The sequence below is a fragment of the Monodelphis domestica genome, chromosome 6, assembly GCF_027887165.1.
Source record: "Monodelphis domestica isolate mMonDom1 chromosome 6, mMonDom1.pri, whole genome shotgun sequence".
Classification (NCBI taxonomy): Eukaryota; Metazoa; Chordata; class Mammalia; order Didelphimorphia; family Didelphidae; genus Monodelphis; species Monodelphis domestica.
In genome coordinates, this window is record NC_077232.1 from 92,104,204 (window position 1) to 92,113,515 (window position 9,312).

Consider the following 9,312-nt stretch of genomic DNA (forward strand, 5'->3'; position numbering starts at 1 on the left):
ATATCTCCAGAAGATAATCTCTTCAGACTATCTTCTCAAAGACAATCTGTTCTGAAGGAGTTTAGGGTTTGCTTTTTATGGTGATTTCTTGTCCCTTCCCCTCTTCACAAAGGCCAATCACAGTTTCCAAATTGTCTAGCACTGTCCATGGGGAAGTGTCTATAGGATTGACTTTTCACCTTCTGAAGATTAAGTTCTCATCAAACAGATTCACAGATTCCTGACTGAATCCAAAAGGTTCACAGTTTTCTGATTTGATTGAATTTCTAAGGGTGTTAATTCTCTATGTATCCTGCTAGCTTCTCACCTAGTACTAAGTAGGATGTTTTGTATTTTGTTTTAATTTTAAAGTAGACAAAAGGGGATTTAATCCTGTCTTCAGTCTAGTGAGGTACTAAATAAGGGTACTTAAATTAGTGTTAACTTAGAATAGATAATAGTGTAAAGAATTCTTTTTCATTAACTGCCACACATTTACGTTCTTTTAAAAAGAAGAAATGAGCTCTAAAATCTGCATTGTGTAAAGACATATTCAATATATCTTTGATAGCCTACTGTATTGTATCAATTACATCTTCTTTTCAACCTATTCAGAGTTCTCAGCCAAATATTCTTGAAATTCTTCCCTGGCCATATCATGTGTGATTCTATGAGAATTTAGGCTGAAAAGATCAACCTGAACGTTTGGAAGTTTCTCTCATTTGTATGGTGTTAGAGATTGCCTCATTTGTCAAATGTGCACAAGGAAATAATATAACTTGAGAATATAGCTCCTAGCATGATTGATATAGAGAATAAACTCTGTGATGGCTTTATCAATAGTTCTCTTGTATTCCTCAGTTGATGTCTTATGCCAAATTGAGAAACCAGAAGTCCCCCTTTTTTTGGTTTGTTTTGTTTTTTTTTTTGCTCAAATATAGGCAGAAATAAGCATCCAAGATCTCTAGTATTTTGTGGAAGGTACATTTGGGATCAGATTGGTAAGAAGTCTTATTGTACTTGATCCTTTTAATCACTGAAGGTCTTCTGAGCTAATGAGTCAAGGAACTGATGAATCAGAACACCCTTCCCCCATCAACTGTGCTGAGAACCCTGGTAGGAATATAGCTGACTAAGATCCCAGGGCAAAGGCTGCAGCTTCAAAAGAGTACCTTGGTACCAGATGGGAAGCTCAGGGCTCTGAGCAGATGGCAGGCAGGAAGAGAGAGGAGGACAAGAGTAACTACCTTCAGCCTCCACACCTTCACCTTACACCTTCAGCTGGCAGCTGGGGAGGATTTGATCTCCAGCTCATTAATACTCCATCAGCGTAGTGTAGTCAATCAGCAGAGCAGAGAAGAAGCCCCTTCAGGACAGAATAGCCCAATCCCACAGATCCAGGAAATCAGAGGATCAAGATTACAGCCAATGAAGGGGTGTGTGTGTGTATGTGTGTGTGTGTGACTGGTGAATCAATAAGGTATATTCAAGCCACAGAATAGTCATATGATTAGGTATCCCACTTGTAGAAAAGGAGGTTTAGGATATGTTCATAACCTATAATTTACAAAGGACCTGAACCTCAGATTCCCTCTTAAGCAATATCTAGGTGTAAGATTCAGAGGGTCTGTGAGTAAAGGGGGCTTAAAGATGCCTACATAAGAGTTTCTTTGACCTCTTGGTCTAGTTATAGAGAAAGTTACAGGAGGACTTCAGGGGAAATGACTATCTATTCTGGAGAGAACCTGGAATTTTCCAGTTGTACAACCAAAGGTGCCCTGTGTGTATGTAATAGGGAAGGTAAAAAGGTACATGAAATAATGGGTTTAATTAGATAAAAGGGGAAGGGGAGGGAATGACTTCTCACCCCACCACAGATATTAAACCCTAAACTTTCTAAATTATCCTAAATTCTCTAATTAAATGAGTAATTAAAGTAAGAGTGGGATTTGTAAAGTCAACAGGGCCCAAGATTCTCACAACACCAGAGTCCTCTTTTTGGGTCAAACAGCAGTCTCAGGATGAAGAGGTACTCAAAGAATTCAGGAGGGAAGGAGAATTAACACCCTCACACTGTTCACCAGTGTGTGGTAATCACCCACTCAACCACTCCTTCAAGATGGTCCAATTCCTGATGGCTCCAAAGCCTTTTCCCTTCAGAGAGACACCTCCAAAAACCCTCTCTGTCCTCTTTCCAGAGAGTCCACTCCAGTCCCCAACTGCCTCTCTCCTCAGTGCCTTGGAATGTTGACCCGTCCTTGCTTTGTGGAATCTTGGCCTGCAGCATCTCATGCTATCAGCCTGCCTTGCTAAATCCCTTTACTACAATACCCACAACCTATTGAACAACAGTGATTACTGGATTCTTTATGAGGAATGCAACCTGTTCAAGTTGTTGCTGGAGTAGATTTTTTTCTGGTCTTGCTGTGAGTTTGGGTCATTGGTTGGAAATGAGTATGAGCATCTAAGGGCTTGTTCTCATACACCCAATCTTTAGACTTTCTAGCCGCAATTGCATGCTTTTTCATCAGATTCAAAGAAGATATGGGCATTTAAACTTTGTATCATTCACTAAGAATGTTAGTGCTTTAATGCAATACTATGCAGGTTTCCTAGCCTTCTCATCTACCTTGATTAGGGCAAATAACTCAAATTTGTCCCCATCTTATGGGCAGAAGCAGCATGTTAGCCTTCATTCATGTTTCTTGACATGCATATGATATCATCATTATCTCATGATTGTGATTGTCACCTTCTCTCTGAGGAAGTCTAGTGCTCTAAACCATGTCTATACGTTTAGGCTAGCCAAGACAAAAGCTGAAATTCTTCCCTGGTAGTAATTCAGGCATTGGCTTGCCCAGTGTGATCCCCTGGAAGACCTGAGTCATCCTAATACTGTATGTCCTAGTCTGTAAGAATATACAATTTATGACAGAGTAGGAGGAAGGGATAGGTTGAGAAGGGCGAGCAGAACTGCATAGAGCCGGCTAGAACAGAGACTGAGATGACTCTGAAAGAGAGGGAGTATGGAAAGAGAAATCTTTTTACACTGTGTTTCTTAAGTTTTTCTCAATTTTTTAAAATATAAGCCTTGAGCTCCCCCAAACTCTCCTCCAGCTTCTCAAGGCCACTTGAGACATTTTCCAGTTGTCCTTCAAGGTGAACTTTTAGTTCAGTGATTGGTTGAGTGGTAGGAGGGGTGGGTTGGATTGGGGGAAGGAAATGGGTTATACAGGATGAGGCCGAAATGAATCTCTGACAAATAGCTTGAGCAAACTAGAGATTCAGATCAGTCTTTTCTTAAAGAGGGATAGATAAATTGCAATATAGTAGTAATTTCTTGGAAGCCGAGAATGATTGTCTTTGTGCATTATCATCTATTGATGTACCCTCATGTGGCTTTGAAGTCCAAAGACTGAGGCGCACAGTTTGTGGCACATGGGGCATGGGACGCCAGTCTTTACGGGAGGTGCGGTTGTGGCCTGGTGTCGGCGTTCACACGCCAGTGGCAAGACGTCGACATCGCTCATCTTCAAAGGTAGTGGCGGCATGGTTAATGTGGGTTTTCCAGCTGCTTCTGTCAGAGGCAGCGAGTTCTAGTTGCTTTGGTGTAATGCCAGCCCACTTCAAGTTGGACTTTAGCTGATCCTTGTATCTTTTCTTTGGTCGACCTTGTTTCCTAAGTCCAGCTGAACGTTCACCATAGAATACCTGTCTTGGTATTCGCTGTGGGTCCATGCGGATGACGTGTCCAGACCATCGTAGCTGGGCTTTGAGGACCATGACTTCGATGCTGGTGGAGTTGGCTCTGTTGAGGACTTCCTGACTGGTGATTCGGTCCTGCCATCGGATCCTCATGATTGACCGGAGGGAGTGTTGGTGGAATTGTTCCAGCTGTTTCATGTGCTTCTAGTAGTGTCCATGTCTCGCCACTGTACAGGAGCGAGCTGAGGACCACTGCGTTGTACACTTTGAGCTTCGTCGCAGTGCTTACACCGCTGTGTTGGAGGACTTTGGAGCGTAGCCGCCCGAGTGCCTGGCTGGCCTTTTGGATCCTGGCATTGATCTCGTGCTCTAGGGACCCGTCGTTGGCGATGGTGCTGCCCAGGTACTTGAAAGTGCTGACGTTGGAAAGCTGCGTGCCGTCATTGTAATGCACGGCTGGTTCGTTGGCCTCCCTGGTGCAGGTTGGAACAGCACCTCTGTTTTGCTGAGGCTGATAGTCAGGCCAAACAGTTTTGTTGTGGTGGAGAACCTGTCCACAATGGTTTGGAGATGATTTTCTTGGTGGGCCATGAGAGCACAGTCATCTGCGAAGAGAGCTTCCAGGATGAGTCTCTCTGTTGTCTTTGTTTTTGAGGTCAGGAGGTGAAGGTCGAATAGTGAGCCATCCAGCCGGTATTTGATGTAGACGCCCAGGTCTAGATCCATCACAGCATGTCGTAATATTTGGGTGAAGGATAGGTTGAATAGCACCAGAGCAAGGATGCAGCCTTCATGTGCAATACACATGAAGAGTCGCTCTAACCAATCAGTAGTCTGTCCAGCATTCAGCTCCTCTCATGGCTGGTGATCTGTATATCCTAAATGTCTAGCCAGCATACAATGATATAGTCAATGAGATGCCACTGTTTTGATCGTGGATGCATCCGCGTTGTTTTATATTTGTTTGCCATTCTGAACACAGTGTTCATGATGGTGAATTTGAACTCTGAGCATTTGCTGAGTAGCAGTAGGCCATTGTTGTTCATTTTGCCCACATCGTGTTTGCCGAGCACTCCTTCCCGTCTTTCATGGTCCTGGCCAATGCGGGTGTTAAAATCTCCCAGTAGTATCAGCTTGTCATTTGTGGGCACTGAGTGCAAGACAGCGCTCAGGTCAGATTAGAACTGCTCGATGGTCTCCTCTGTGCTGGTCAGTGTTGGGGCATGTGTGCTGATGATTGTGGCATACTGGTCTTTGCTGAGAGGTAAATGGATCTTCATGAGCCTCTCGCTGATGCCCACAGGCAAGACTGGCAGCTGTTTGAGCAAACTGGTCTTGATAGCCAGGCCAACACCGTGGATTCTGTCTTCACTTGTGGCTCTACCTTTCCAGAAGAAGGTCTATCCAGTGGTGGGTTTGATGAGTGATCCCTCTTCTGGTTTATTGTTCCTCCTTCCTTGGTGATGTGCCAACTATAGAAACCACCTATAGAAACTGGGTTGCCCCCATGTCCTTGGGGGAGGGGTGTGAATCTTGGATTAACAGGCTTCTAGTTGTTAACTGGAGAAATGGGATTCCAGAGGATTCTTTCGGTTTAGATGGGGCCAAATGGTCATTTTTAGTTTTGGTTTTTTTTGGTGTCAATTCCAAATGTTATAGCTTAGTAGTGAGCCTCATGTCATCACTCTATTCAGTTTTGATATTACAACAAAATGAGTCACTGAGAAGTTACTGAGCATTTATTAGGGCAAAGTCATCTTTATCCTAGAGATTACTGCATTCTGTAATAGGGCTCTAGACTCTGAAATATTTATTGGTCAAAAAAAAAGTGGTGGAGAATAGTAATATGCTTTGAGGACATTGAGAAAAAAATCTCCTAGAATTTCACTATCTCTAGGACAAAAATGACTTTGCCCTAACTCAGCAAGAATATGCAAGAAGCATACAGTGTGATGTGACTTCTCTAAACATTTCCTCCCCACCCCCCCCATCCCTGCCCCAACTTTTTCTCCATGTGGAAATGCTCCTGGTCAACAGGGCAGTATAATAATTCATGTGCTCTTCAGAAAACTATTAGATTATAGGGTCTCTAATTTCTACATGTCAAAGGGGACTTTTATGTTCTTAGGTGATCAGCAAGGCACATGCTGGGAGGGATCCTTCATCCTGAAATCTGAGGGTGGGGCAAGAACAAGGAGTACTTCTGATCAGCAGTTCCAGAGATGAAGTTATATTGCAGGTTAGAGGTTTCCAGGGCATTTGAAGAAATCCAGAAGAGGGCAGCCTAGTTTGGAGATGATCATTGCCTCAAACTATTCTCCAATGAGTACCTCTCACTTCACTAGATTTTCTGGGTTCCAAATGACTTTCTTGTAAGCAGTGAAGACTTTTCTAGAAAATGAGCATCATATTATATTAAAGGGGTTCAAGTGAAGAACAGGGATGTGTGTAGGTAAAGCTGTGCTACCCAAACATATCTGTATCAAAATATGCAGATTAATACCACTTAGTAGATCTTTTATGAGGTCCAAGAAGTGGCTACTGAAACTTAACCCATTTGAACTGAAGTTGAAATCTGTTGTTTTTTTTTTTCTCAGTGTCCTAAAAACATATTACTAATCTCCACCCCCTTTTTTTTTACCAGAAAAGATTTCAGAGTTTTTGAACCTTATCATAGAGTGCACATATCTTTAGGATTGTAATAAAAATCTTCAATTTCTCAATAGCTCACCACAAACTCAATACTATATTTGTAGAATATTTGAGTTAGAATATTTGAGCTAGACTTGGACCACTGTTAGTGACTGTTGGAATTTATTAAATCCTCATAGTTGTGAGTTGAACCAAATGAATAACTTGTCTTCCCAAGTACAAGTATGTATTTCCATTGTGGATTCAGAGAATTCATGCTCCTTAAATAATATTTTATTTGGTCATTTCCAAGCATTATTCATTAAAGACAAAGATCATTTTCTTTCCCTCCCCCCAACCCCCATAGCAGACACGTGATTCCACTGGATATCACATGTGTTCTTGATTCGAACCCATTGCCATGTTGTTAGTATTTGCATTAGAGTGTTCATTTAGAGTCTCTCCTCTGTCATGCCCCCTCAACCGTTGTAGTCAGGCAGTTGCTTTTCCTCATTGTTTCTACTCCCACAGTTTGTCCTCTGCTTATGAATAGTGTTTTTCTCCTAGATCCCTGCAGATTGTTCAGGGACATTACACCGCCACTAATGGAGAAGTCCATTACGTTCGATTATACCACAGTGTATTAGTCTCTGTGTACAATGTTCTCCTGGTTCTGCTCCTCTCGCTCTGCATCACTTCCTGGAGGTCATTCCAGTCTCCATGGAATTCCTCCACTTTATTATTCCTTTTAGCACAATAGTATTCCATCACCAACATATACCACAATTTGTTCAGCCATTCCCCAATTGATGGGCATCCCCTCGTTTTCCAGTTTTTGGCCATCACAAAGAGCGCAGCTATGAATATTCTTGTACAAGTCTTCCCCCATTATCTCTTTGGGGTACAAACCCAGCAGTGCTATGGCTGGATCAAAGGGTAGACATTCTTTTATCGCCTTTGGGCATAGTTCCAAATTGCCCTCCAGGATGGTTGGATCAGTTCACAACTCCACCAGCAATGAATTAATGTCCCTACTTTGCCTCATCCCCTCCAGCATTCATTACATTCCTTTACTGTCATGTTAGACAATCTGCTAGGTGTGAGGTGATACCTCAGAGTTGTTTTGATTTGCATCTCTCTGATTATAAGAGATGTGGAACACTTCTTCATGTGCTTATTAATAGTTTTGATTTCTTTATCTGAGAACTGCCTATTAATGTCCCTTGCCCATTTATCAATTGGAGAATGGCTTGATTTTTTGTACAATTGACTTAGCTCTTTATAAATTTGAGTAATTAAACATTTGTCAGAGGTTTCTAGGAAGATTTTTTTTCCAATTTGTTGTTTCCCTTCTGATTTTAGTTACATTGGTTTTGTTTGTACAAAGGCTTTTTAATTTGATGTAGTCAAAATTATTTATTTTACATTTTGTGATTCTTTCTATGTCTTGCTTGGTTTTAAAGCCTTTCCCCTCCCAAAGGTCTGGCATGTATACTATTCTGTGTTTACCCAATTTACTTATGGTTTCCTTCTTTATGTTTAAGTCATTCACCCATTTTGAGTTTATCTTGGTGTAGGGTGTGAGGTGTTGATCAATTCCTAATCTCTCCCACACTGTCTTCCAATTTTCCCAGCAGTTTTTATCGAATAGTGGATTTTTGTCCCCAAAGCTGGGATCTTTGGGTTTATCGTATACTGTCTTGCTGAGGTCGCTTTTCCCCAGTCTATTCCACTGATCTTCCTTTCTGTCTCTTAGCCAGTACCAAATTGTTTTGATGACTGCTGCTTTGTAATATAGTTTAAGGTCTGGGACTGCAAGGCCCCCATCATTTGTGTTTTTTTTTTCATTATTTCCCTGGACATCCTTGATCTTTTGTTATTCCAAATGAATTTAGTTATGGTTTTTTTCTAAATCAGTAAAGAAATATTTTGGGAGTTCAATGGGTATGGCACTAAATAGATAAATAAGTTTGGGTAGGATGGCCATATTATATTGGCTCGTCCTATCTATGAGTAGTTAATATTTTTCCAATTGTTCAAGTCTAGTTTTAGTTGTGTGGAGAGTGTTTTGTAGTTGTGTTCATATAGTTCCTGTGTTTGTCTCGGGAGATAGATTCCTAGGTATTTTGTCTAAGGTGGTTTTGAATGGGATTTCTCTTTCTAGTTTTTGCTGCTGAGCTCTGTTGGAGATATATAGAAAAGCTGATGACTTATGTGGGTTTATTTTGTATCCTGCAACTTTGCTAAAGTTGTTGATTATTTCAATTAGCTTTTTGGTTGAATCTCTAGGATTCTTTAAGTAGACCATCATGTCATCCGCAAAGAGTGATAACTTGGTCTCCTCCTTGCCTATTTTGATGCCTTCAATTTCTTTTTCTTCTCTAATTGCTACTGCTAGTGTTTCTAGTACAATGTCAAATAGTAGAGGTGATAATGGGCATCCTTGTTTCACTCCTGATATTATTGGGAATGCATCTGGTTTATCCCCATTGTAGATATTCACTGATGGTTTTAGATCTATACTGTTTATTATTTTTAGGAATGATCCTTCTATTCCTATGCTTTCTAGTGTTTTCAATAGGAATGGATGTTGTATTTTATCAAAGACTTTTTCTGTGTCTATTGAGACAATCATGTGGTTCTTGTTGGTTTGCTTGTTGATGTGGTCAATTATGTGGATGGTTTTCCTAATATTGAACCAGCCCTGCATCCCTGGTATAAATCCTACTTGATCATGGTGGATGATCCTTCTGATCACTTGCTGGAGTCTTTTTTTGCTAGTATCCTATTTAAGATTTTTGCATCTATATTCATCAGGGAGATTGGTCTATAATTTTCTTTCTCTGTTTTTGACCTGCCTGGTTTTGGAATCAGTACCATGTTTGTGTTATAAAAGGAGTTTGGTAGAACTCCCTCTTTGCTTATTATGTCAAATAGTTTGTGTAGTATTGGGATTAACTGTTCTCTGAATGTTTGATAGAATTCACTGGTGAATCC